Source organism: Lissotriton vulgaris, chromosome 2_1, assembly GCF_964263255.1.
Source record: "Lissotriton vulgaris chromosome 2_1, aLisVul1.2, whole genome shotgun sequence".
In the NCBI taxonomy this organism is placed as follows: domain Eukaryota; kingdom Metazoa; phylum Chordata; class Amphibia; order Caudata; family Salamandridae; genus Lissotriton; species Lissotriton vulgaris.
The window spans coordinates 2,095,340,634-2,095,352,894 of NC_141687.1; the positions used below are offsets into that span (position 1 = coordinate 2,095,340,634).

At 43.1% G+C, this 12,261-nt stretch overlaps 1 pseudogene; it reads left to right on the plus strand.

Moving 5' to 3' along the window:
- Nucleotides 1–11,307: 11,307 nt before the first annotated feature.
- On the plus strand, nt 11,308–11,498 carry LOC147733755 (metallothionein pseudogene; annotated as a pseudogene).
- The last annotated feature ends 763 nt before the right edge of the window (nt 11,499–12,261 follow it).

Here is a 12,261-nt window from a genome sequence, read left to right on the forward strand (position 1 = left end):
GATATAGCATTCTACCGGTCTGAGAAATAGCTCTTTAGCACCCTGTGTGATGCTGTTCGAGTTCGTTTGTAATGACTGCAGAGTTCAATCGGCTGTTGTAAATTAGTCGTGCATTTTTCTCAACATTCTCTCTTGTTTATAAGTTGCCGTTTCGACTTTGTCTCATATCGGAATACTGCAGATTTTTAAGGTTATAAACACGTTATGCCTGTTGATTGGCATATCCCCCCACCCCTTAAAGCGCGGGGTATGTAGAGAGAGGTTTTGTGTACGCATAATGCACTTTATGACTTAGATCGTCGTGTCTATGCACTTGAGTCTTAGTTCATGTGAATAGTGGCGTGCGTTCATTAGAAATTCTGGTCTTCCCTGCGCTTAGAAGTTTTTACGTGAAGTTGGATAAAGGACAATAACGCTTTAGACGTTAAGCTCGCTAAACCACAAAGTTATTGCTTTAGTTTTTTTCATGTTTTAGTATGAATACATAAATGGGTTCTAGTCTGGAACATTTGAGTTCTCAGCAGTGCCTGAAAGGAGTGCGCGTCGCATACTCTTCCTGTACGGTTTGGCCAAGGTTTTCTACTGAGAGGAAGTCTGGTGCCCTTTACTCAGCAGCAAGCAAGGTAAATGTACAAACTACCTGCGAAAAATGCAGCCTGTAGCGTCTATTGTCGGCTGCAGGAGTTCGAATACCTCACAGGTCGCTAGTCCAGGAAAGGGGCATGTATTGTGATCTTGAGGTGCCTATTTGTCTTTTCAATACAGGAGCTCTCCTACTCGCCACTTATATCGTATTTCCTATTGTGCCCCTCTCTTAAAAGAAATGAGGAAATCTGATGTATACCCCTGTTTTCAGTGTAGATTTCACATTTAATTATTTTAACTGTTCCATGTTGAGTAAGTTGTATTTTTATCCGGCGTATACTGGGAATGTTTTTTTATTTTTTCAACATGGTGAATGTTTTCTTCCTGTAAACACTCTACCTCCACCAATTCCGGGGCCCAAAGGGCAATCTTTGAGCCAGACACTGGTGGGCCATCTGTATCTTGATGCCTTCCATCTAGTATCTGCCAGAAGCACGCAAAGCCTCTACTACACAAGACTCATTAGCAAACTCTGTGTATATATACCCCGGACAGGGTGGAAGCACTGTAGCTCCTGGGCTCTACAACTATGGACCTATCGGAAGCACTTTGAGAGACTGCACACTGAACCTGCTGTCGTATCTTACTCCCCTAACCGAACTATGCACAAGAGCTCAGCGTTAATTTTCAGTGGATCTGCATTAGCAGCTCACCACAGTGCTCAATTTGTACTCCCTGCAAACAACTTCCAGAGGTCTTGGAGTATAGGCTGGTGTTACCATCCACTAAATCGCACCCCGTCCGCAGTTCTTGACGTTGCAGCCATGGATCTAATTTGGCTGAAGCAATACCAGAATCCAACCCCTAAATCCGCACGAGATGCAAGGCATCATCCCATCTTTGGCACCTCCTGCACCATATATTGTAAGGTGATGACAGCAGTCCTCTCCAGCTAAATTGCCATGATGTGATGACAGGCAGGGTATCGAGATCATGTTCTCTAAAGTCCAACTTAGATGTGCTCTTTCATAGTTAGCAAGAATTCTTCTTGATTGGATTTGTCACCCAATCTTTAATTTTTAGCCAGCATCACTTTGTTTAGTAATCTTAAATCCCGGCAGGTAGTGTTAAGAGTGAAAGTGCTCGCCTCCAAAATGCTGGTACGGCCTACTTATTTTTGTGAAAGAAGTTTGCCAAGCAGTTGACCCTGCAGTAACACCCCGTGAGAAATCTATTGATCCGCGGCTATGGCGAGTCAGATTTTCCCAAGGAGTACTGTTTTTAAGGCCTGCCTGGTGGAAGAGGTCCGGTTGACAAAGAACAGGTGTTCTGTTCATTCAGAAAACTAATGAGAAATAAAGGTGTCTTTTAGTTTTTATCTTCTCATTTGCTGTGCATTCAAAGACAAAGGTCAGATGTCAACGTATGTCTTATTAAAATTCCTGCTTATTTTTATCCATGAGATTGTTTACTTTTCTTTCTTTGAATGCAGAGTTAGAGGGTTTTGTAAAAGCGAACTATCTGACAGTCGTGCTGCGAACACATTTAAATAGCTTGTAAATGAACTGTACACTATTTCAGTAGGTAAGCAAACAATTATTTGTAATTTTGAATTGAGATGGAAACGATTTTGTTAGGGTCAAAACAAATCGGAATACTTTACGTGGAGCTGTACAAAGAATAGATATTTGCTGAAACTCAATTACCACATGTCATAGTATGAACGCTATTTACATTTATCGGTATGCCTGCATGTCACTGCGAAAGCTTGTGGCCATTTCAATGGAAAGGTCTGAAAATGACACCGCACTGTCGCATCATGCTTTAGCAATATATTTATTAAAAATTATTTTTTGAGTATGGACAGAGAAACCTTCTTGCCCTCACCCTGATGACAATGCTATTAGTGAAATAAGAGGCATGCCAAGGGTCGTGTGTACCCGTTGTGGGCTAGATTCCATAATACATGGACCAAAAGTTTAGTCTATGAAACAAGTACTTTTTTTGTACAGCAGACATCACAATTTGAAGGTGCTCATGTGCCAAGGAAGAAAAGGGCGGCTCTGTAAAATGCATTATTTGACTACTCTCAAACACTTTTGGGACAAGCACATTAGTTAGGCCTAAGTACATTATTTCAGTCACCAGGCTTTTAGATCTGTTTTTTTAAATAATTTTTTAAAACGTAGTTTATTGGTTTTGTCTAAGACATATATAAATAAATATACTATAGCTGTCATCACATCCGCAAACAAGTTCCACAAAGAAGGTCCCCGCACAGTGAAACATTACATTAAGTGACGTTATAATAAGGCCGCTCTAGCTATGTCTCGAATTCAAGAAGAAAGAAAAACAATTCCCAACAGGTATCAGTTAAAGGCAGTTAAGTGATGTATGCATTCGGCATTACATGAACAAGAAACAAGGAGGCTCATATGGTTTTAAAAGCTTGTTGTTCACCAATTTCGAAGGAGGGTGTTTCACATGGAAATACAGTTAGAACAGCACTGTACAGATAGAATTATGTGACAACCCGAGGGCACTTGGTGAATGGTGATATATACAATTGGTGAAAGGTGAAGATGCAAGTGCTGAACGTGTACAGCGTGAACGGCACAAAGTGACAAAGAAATTATACAGCGATGGCTCCGCAGGATTAAGTATGTCACTTAAAACATGGAACAAACAATTTTACAGGAGCCAAAAACGTTAAATGCGAGCAGTGTTGTACACGCAAGACCATATGCGTGGTTTCTGGATACCCTGGCGGAGACAGCGGGTGTGGCGTCTGCATTAGTATGGCGTCGCCAAGGGCAGTAATAGCGTGGCTGCACCTGAGTAAATCTAGGCGGCGGTCAGGGCTCAGGCAATCCGGGCGGCTGGCGGTGAATCCAAGCAGCTCATGGACTCTTGCGTGTACAACACTGCTCGTAACTCGACAACCCTGTCCTGATGACGATCCCGACTCAAGGGGATCGAAACGCCGTCGACATCACAGCGCAATTCCATGGCGCATTTAATGTTTTTGGATGAGCCATTAGATAGTTTGAGGATGTGATTGAATAGGGGCATGTATTTATCAGTGGTGCTCTAGAACTGTAAGAGGGCATCTATGCACTCTAATTAAGGTTTTTTTTGTAGTGCACAACATGGGACTATGTGCCATTTTGTATACTTATGAGGGCCCATGGCACTGTTTCCATGCCACTGTTTGGGTGTTTTTGTCGGAAGCAACTTGTCCATGGGGCAGGTTGCTTCATAAATCAACTTGCCGTGCAACAAAATCCACTTGTCCCTTTCATGCCAGGTGGCAATCTCATTTTATGAGAGCTGATATCGCATCTCTGATTATGCTAGGGATCATACCATAGTAGGGGTTAAATACTAGCAATTCCCTTATTTACCACCTTTCTGCATATCTACATACTGGGCTGAAGGTAGTAGTAAGCAGAGCCTGTGCACACCCAATAACTTGCATGTTTTATGGGGTTTCACCAACTCTTCTCTAATCTTTTACCATACTGAGAGAGGCTGGACATTTACTCCTGACAATGACGCAAGTAATACTTCTTCCAGGGTTGGGGTAAAAAGTGGAAGGAGGGAAAGTGAACTTGCAAGCGCTCAACAGATTTTCTCATGAGCAAATCTACACTTGCATGTTTGCTTGTGCTTAAATGCAGTTCACAAATATTTTCTAAAACTAAGATTTCTTGACCTACTTATGTAAATTCTTTTACATTTTTGAAACCCATAAGTCTTCACTAATGCAAGGCCCGTCCCGGTTGTGCAATTTTGAGATTTCTTTAATAATTAGGCCCCTAATTAGGTCTGGTGTTAACCAAGACATTTTGTGTTTATTAAAATTCTCTCTCTGCCCATCAGCTGGCTTCACTATGAGTGACATTAGTCTGCTCTTTCACAAGGAGCATATTGGCACCCAAAGTTTTGTTCAGTGCCAGGAACTAATGTGGCATTGTGTGCTTTTTGAGATCAACATTTTATTTTGTCAATGCTTGTTATATTGGTGGGGGCCAGGCAGTTCCCGCGCCAATAAGGTGTTATAAAAACCATGGCAAAACAAGACACACATTGAGAAAACCAAAGGGCTGACCACCAGTTTCAGACCTGCTGGCTTTGCTCCCCCCCCGCCCACCAACCCTACCCGTGATAGGAATATTTTTTAGAAATACTCTCATGCATCAACACATTTTATAAACGATGCTGCAAGGAAATGGTACCTAACGTGTTACAGTAGTTGCATTTTTTTTGTGAACATTTTATTTTGAAAGCAAATATTCTTGCTTTTGAGCATTTGTAAATATTTGCATCTGAGCATTCAGTAGCATTATACATAGCCTCATACTGCTAATCTTTGAAAACTTGTGTTCACATGTTTATACTGGAACCGCTGTCTGTAGTGCAGTCCAAGCACACAATATTTTATTTGAACGCTCACCGTAATAATAAAGGCTTTGCATTAATGAATGAAGTTCGAACAACATGAACACAAACATTACCTCAATTGCAGACAATGCCCTTCTCTGATCCATAATGTGGTACCGTGAACTGGCAGCCAAAGGGTTTGTGCTTCACACGGTTGGTTCTATTTGTCCCAACTACAAAATGCGCATAAAAACTTGATGTCCTTTACCCCAAACAATGACCTGGGCGTTAGGCTATAGGAATTCCACTCCCCTGGTGCAGTGAAATGCACTGTCTTGTGCCCAAACGATTTCAAGTGTATACCTAGGATATCCCAGTTGACTGTCTGACTTATATGATTCAGCTAAGATATTAGTCTCTTTATTTTCTCGTCAGGTGGTCTAAAAGGCTCCTCAAATGCTAGGGCATCTCAGAGTTGAGCGCCCTTTGTGGTATCCTGCAATCCTATCTATACTGCTGACACATGCCTGCAGGAAATGATTGATCTCTGTATGAGGAGGAGAGGCTGCTTCTCTCTTTTTAGGTTTCGACTGCAAAAAAGCTGCGCAAGCAGCTTTTGCGCAGGAGAAATCTGAGTACAGTATGTTGCTCGGGAATCCACCCTCTGTTCCATTGGCTAGCTCCATAAATGGAGGCTAGCCATTGGAACAGAGAGGCGTCCGTCATGGCCGGACCAGATTCGGGGGCGTTCCCGAGAATTTTTGGCTTTTGGCTACGTCAGCCAAAAGCCAAAAATTAATTGCCCATGAAATCGTCCCTGCCGGCGCCCGACCATGAAGTCAGGCAGGCCGGGGGCGGGCCTCCGGGACACCCGGAACCGGAAGTAGGAGGGCGGGAGCCTACCCCGCCTTCCCCGGAAGAATCGCGGCTGCATTGGGCACCGGGGCAGGCAGGAGCCTACTCTGCGCCCCGGTGCACTCACCCGGAAGAAGAGAGGCGGCGGATGGTACAGGCGGGGCTCCGTTGCGAGGAGGAGAACCCCGCCGCCCAGGAGAAAGGAGCTGCCCGCCTGTCCAGCCACGGGACCTCCATGCGCTGAGGAGGGCCCCGCATCCTGCCGGAACCGCAACAGCAGGAGAAGCCGGTGAGTGGGGCTGCTGTTTCTGCTGTTCCCTTCTTGTGCCTCGTTTTTCGTGCCTCTGTGGCCGGCTTCTGGGTTGTCGCGCCTGTGCGCAGATCTATAGCAACCCAGCTTGGCGTGCATCTCCCGCTGCCATCTCAGTGGGCGATGTACTGGATTTCTAGGCCTTGCTCTAGTTTCTGGAGTCTGGCCTTCTCCTGACCTAAGACGGTGTTGTGCTAGGCCTGGCGGGGGATCTGCTGTAATGGTTGTATACCGGCAGAAGACTTGCTGCAAATGGGTAGAAGTAGTCTTTTTTTTTTCATTCGTATCTCTCTTTAGTCATTCTGAATAACATTTTATCGTCTACACTGGAGTCGGTAATAGTAAAAGATGTTTCCCTAATATTTTAAATTATGTTACATATTTAAAACATTTTAATTGATGTTTTCATATTTGATCTCAGATCATTTTTTTCCGAATCTGGCTCCATTCTAAAGAGAAAATATCCAGTTCTGTTTTTTTTGTTTCTTTCCCGACATTGACCACAGTAATTCTGAATTATATGCCATTCCAAGATGTCTGTCCGGTTATCTATCGGCAGGAGTCGTGCTGTATTATTGTCCAAACATCAATAAAGAACTTGGGAGGGACTATTTTGTAAAGAAAGTGGGTGAAAAACTATTGAAGTCAGGCATGAACCCAGAAGTATATAGCTGGGGCAGGATTGACATCATAGGGTTTAGGTGGTTAACCTTTAGATTTTAGGACTAGACAGGCTAGAGGCAAATTTTATGTTGCTAAGCATGGATCACCTGCGCTCGGTTCGTTTGACCAATGTAATTAACACATCATGCTTGATCCAACCAGCCAGGAACAAGACTGTTGAAGACCTTCCTGTTTCAGTCAACACTTGAGTAACTCCTCCACCCCAGCTGCCGTTATGTCAAGAGCGCCATGAAACCGTTGGTGAACGTGCCCGGTACAAATATTTTTAACGTAACAAGTCCTGGTGATTGATGAAGGGATACAAATGAGTAATGCGTTGACTACAAAGTTTCTAAATGTTTTCCGTTGTAAGCTAGGACATTTTAAAGGATTCAAGCACAAGATTATCTTGGTAACTGATGCAAAGCTCATAGTTCACAAAGTACGGAGTATTCATTTTATGGTGAGGGAGGACGTTTCCAAGGAACTTAAGTAGTTGATAAATTGTGGGGTCCTAGAACTGATTGATGTGTCAGATTGCATATCTCCTTTGGCCGTAGCCAGACAGGTGTGTGGCTCTGGGTGGGTGTGTGTGGCTCTGGGTGGGTGTGTGTGGCTCTGGGTGGGTGTGTGTGCCTCTGGGTGGGTGTGTGTGCCTCTGGGTGGGTGTGTGTGCCTCTGGGTGGGTGTGTGTGGCTCTGGGTGGGTGTGTGTGTGTGTGTGGCTCTGGGTGGGTGTGTGTGTGTGTGTGTGGCTCTGGGTGTGTGTGTGTGGCTCTGGGTGTGTGTGTGTGATAGTAATTGCTGTCTTCTGAGCTCGTCCGTAGGGTACAATAGGTCTCACATTTGCGAGAGATTAAGCTATTGGCAATGTAAATGACAATGCCATTTTTTTATCTGTTTTCAAAACCAACACATAGATAACAAATGTGTCATTTACAATGCCAATAGCTCTAACTTTTTCAAAGGCGAAACCGTTGCATTGTAAATGCTTGTTATTGTTCAAATTGATTTTAAATTTTTGTGTAAAAAAAAAAAAAAGTGTATTTTGGCCTATATTTCCTTGCGCACTTTATATTGCGATTTTTGCACATACCCAGTTAGCACCGCTAGGGTAACTGTATATTTCGACAGGGGAAGAAAGAAACTAATATTTTGCACTTTACAATGCCAGTATGCACATGAGCGCTAAATATGCACTTTCTTAAACATAAGACTCGAGAAACTAATGTAAGAATGTAAAGGAAGGATTATATAACACCTTGCACTTTACCTCGCCACTATTGTACATACACCAGTATAAGTTTGCACTAAGTGATTGAACTTTATTAGGACTAAGAAATGTGTTGCCTAATGTGCCGTAAACTACATGACTGTACGGTTGGCGTAGTTCAAAAAATATTTCTGCATTTTAATCTTGTACGGTTGGCGTAGTACAATAAATGTTTCTGCATTTTAATCTTGTATTATGTAATAATGGTATTTGGTAAACAAAAGAATGTTGTTTACTTTTAATTATGTTGTTGCTATATGGTTGTATTTCATACACACCGAATAAAGCACTTTGAATGAATGGTACAATATATAAAGAGCTAGCTTCCTACAGTGTCGCACTCTGATTTAGAGATTGGAACAATAACAGTTGTTTATTAATTCACTATGTAGTATAAATTACTAATATCTGCCTCCTGAGCCATTCTCATAGCTTTGGGAACCTGGAATAGTCTGCAATGTCACACTTGTAGCTGTGTGATGGCAGTAGTTGTATTTAGTGCTGGCATTGGCAGCGATGGCGGGGTCAATGGATAGTACAAGCTGCAGTGACCTGCTGACGACGGCCCAAGCAAATGACCTTTTTTACAAATTAGGTACTGATTATCCTTTTTACAAATTAAGTACTGATTAAATCAGGGCTGAATGTCAATTCAAAGATCTGGAAGGAAGCGTGCATGCATAATTTGAAGATATTAACTTCAGGAGAATGCAGCCTTTTATTTTATGGGTGGTTTACTTCACCGCAGCATACCTCCGTAAACGTAATAAGGCGATTCTAAACCTGTGCTCCAGATACCAAGTGTTAGGGAGTGGAGAGCACTCTTTAATGAGCTACTGGGAGACAGTGATTTCTTATATAGCCCACTGTGTTGGAGTTCATGTCTCCCCAGTTGCTTCATCTGTCTCCATTGCTGGGTAGTTCAAAACATCCGAGGATAGCTTTTGTAGATGTCAAATGTTTTGATATTCTCAATTAGTTATTTTGACAGCTCTTCAAAAATTATTTATTTAACAAGTTCATTCCTAGTTCTGTCTTATTTATGAAGTGTATCATTCCTAAGAGTAACAAAACTTTTTTTTAAAATGCAATCAATAAAGATACAGATTCTGCTACTCCTTGTAGGAGTTAGCCTACTACCATTTCATCCCTCTGCTGCCCATGTGTACCCCTTTGTTCAAACTACATCCTGTCCTCTTTTCCAATACATAGACAATGGTGTGCAGTGCCTGGAGAAGTGTTCAGCTGACTGGAGGGGCCTGCTGACTCCACACAAGCCATTAAGATCAGACACATATGGATTGTAAATTTGGAAGGTCTGTAACAAATATTTCCAAGGTTTAGATGCTTTACCTTGGAAATAAAATGTACTTAATCAAGTTACAAAATTGGAGTGTTTTTAAAATTATTTAAAAAACGCTGCTGATGTTATTACACATTGATTATTTCTATAAGGCTACTTCCCTTAATAATTAAGCACAAACAATAACATTTTGTAGTATAAATAACCATCTCTGAACACACAAATAAAAGATGCAGATAATGCTGTATAGTATAACAGCAGTGATAAGCAAGGCAAGAAAGAACAGCAGGAAAAGGAAAAAGAATAACTGATGAAACTCAACCGTGTTAATAAGTTAAACTATGTGAATGAACAACTTTCAGTACAATGGAAATACTAAATGCTATAATGAGACAGAACTGTAATCAAACTAGTACAAGGCAAAATAGTATCTCACAAATTGATGATCCTTTGAATGGTGTACTCAACAAACATAGACCGGGAATTGCCATCATCTATAAAAACAATATCCTCTTCACAACATCCTCAGACAACTCGACCCCGATAATGAAGCACCTCAACTTCTAACTACAAACAGATAGAAAAAGCACCATCAGAGGCACCCTCACCTAGACACCACCAGGACCAAGCCTCAGCTTCTGCAATGCCACCCCAGACCTCATTGCCCTCTTCCCCATTGACTCCGAGCACTGATTCTTCCTAGGGAATCTCAACTTACACCTGAACGACCCAAGTGATACCACACAGCCAACCTCCTGGAAAGCATGAGCAACATTGGCCTCAAACAATTTGTCTCTGACTTCAGCCACATCGCAGGACTCACATTCGACCCCATCTTCATGTCCAGTGACATTGTAAAATACAACAACGTCCCACAGCTCACCCTGGATCGACCACTACAGCATCCATTTCACCAACTCAGGACCTACCAAGACTAGCACAATGCACAAAAACACCCAGCCCAGATTAGAGTGTGAACATTTTTTCCCAGTGCATCACAGAATGCTCAGACACAATTGCCCCCGCCAATGCAGCCATTTCCAAAAGACCTGCTAGAAGAGGCTGCAGGTTTACCGCTGAACTGAAATCCACCAAACGCAACTTCTGCCAACTAGAAACAATATGGTGCATCAGCAAAGAGACAACAGACTATAAGACCTTCAAGACAACACTCAACCAGTACCATCACTTCCTGATAGAAACAAAGAACAACAGCCCAGCAGACCTCATAGATGCAATCACAAACCACAGCAAGGAAATTCTTCGCCATTGTGAAGGAGTATGAGACTCCCTGACAGACTTCTTCCACAATAAGATCTCTAGCATCTACAAACACTTCAAACCCCGACCCCCACCACCTACAGCATCAACCTACTCACCCCAACAAACACTAACCTCAGGCACTTGCTCACCAATTGGAACCATCTCACAACTCAAGCCACAATCACCATCATGAACGCCATGTACTCTGGAGAACCCACAGACCCAGGTACCCTCCACGTCTTAAACCTCAGGAGAAAGACGATTGGAGAAAAGATCAGTACAGTCCTGAAAACCTCTATCACCTCGTCCTCCTTCGTTGAGGACTGTAAACACGTCGAAGTAAAACCCCTATTGAAGAAACTATCTTCCGACCCAACTGAAATAAAAAACTACTGGCCCATCTCTCTGCTCCCCTTCCCAGTGAAGGTCCTCAAGAATGCAATCAACTAGCAACTCATAGAATACCTGGAATGCATGACATCTGCAGCGGTGGGAAAGGAAGAGGTGGAGCTCGTGCACAGCGCTGCACTTGACTGTACACGCATCCTCATTCCATCAGTGTATAAATAGGAGGAGTGCAGGACGATAATTACATCGCATTTGCATCACTGTTACCTTACGGTATCCTTCAAGTACTATACTGATAATCCGTGGCTGATGCCTGCTGCAAAACATGGATCCTAAAGACTGCAGCTGTGCCACCGCTGGCTCTTGTTCATGTGCTGGGTTGTGCAAGTGTGAGAACTGAAAATGTACATCGTGCAAAAAAGCTGCTGTTCCTGTTACCCTGCTCGATGCAATAACTGTGGCCAGGGGTGTGTGTGCAAAAGAGGATTGATGGAGCAATGCAGCTGTTGCACCTAATTTGCAGATTGGCTTATCCAGTGACCACGGAGATGCCTAACAAACAATGAATTGCACTTTTTGATTTATTTCTCTTTATTGTGCAAATGAGCAATCTTAAATTTTGATATTATAATGTTGTATATAAATCTACTGCTAATAAAGTAACCTGAAATGCAACAACTGCCTAGACCCCCTCAATCAGGGCCAACCACAGGACTGAGACAGTCCTAATGGCATCTTCCAATGCACATCTAGGCCCTCCTGGACTGTGGCGAAATGGCACCCCTTATCCTCTGTGAATTGTCAACCGCCGTCAAAACTGTCTCTCATCACATCCTGATCGACAGAGTCCACCGCATCGGATGCCCTCAAATGGATCGCCTCATACCTCACCTGACGAATCCAAAGAATCTGACTCCCACCGTTCACCTCAGAACCCAACAAGATTATTTGCGACATTCCCCAAGGATTGTCCCTCAGCCCCACCCTCTTCAACACTTACATGACCCCTCTGGCCTACACAGTCAGATCGCATGGACTCAACAACATCTTCTACAATGATGACATCCAGCTCATCCCTTCATTGTGAGTAGAACCCTCCACCACCACAGCCACCTTCCACAGATGGATGATGAACATCGCAGACTGGATGAAGGACAACTTTCTCAAGCTCAACAAGGACAAAACAGAAGACCTCATCTTTGGGAACAACATGTCTCCATGGAACAATGCATGGTGGCCTGCCGAACTTGGCCCAGCCCCACCCTGAAAGCCTATGCCT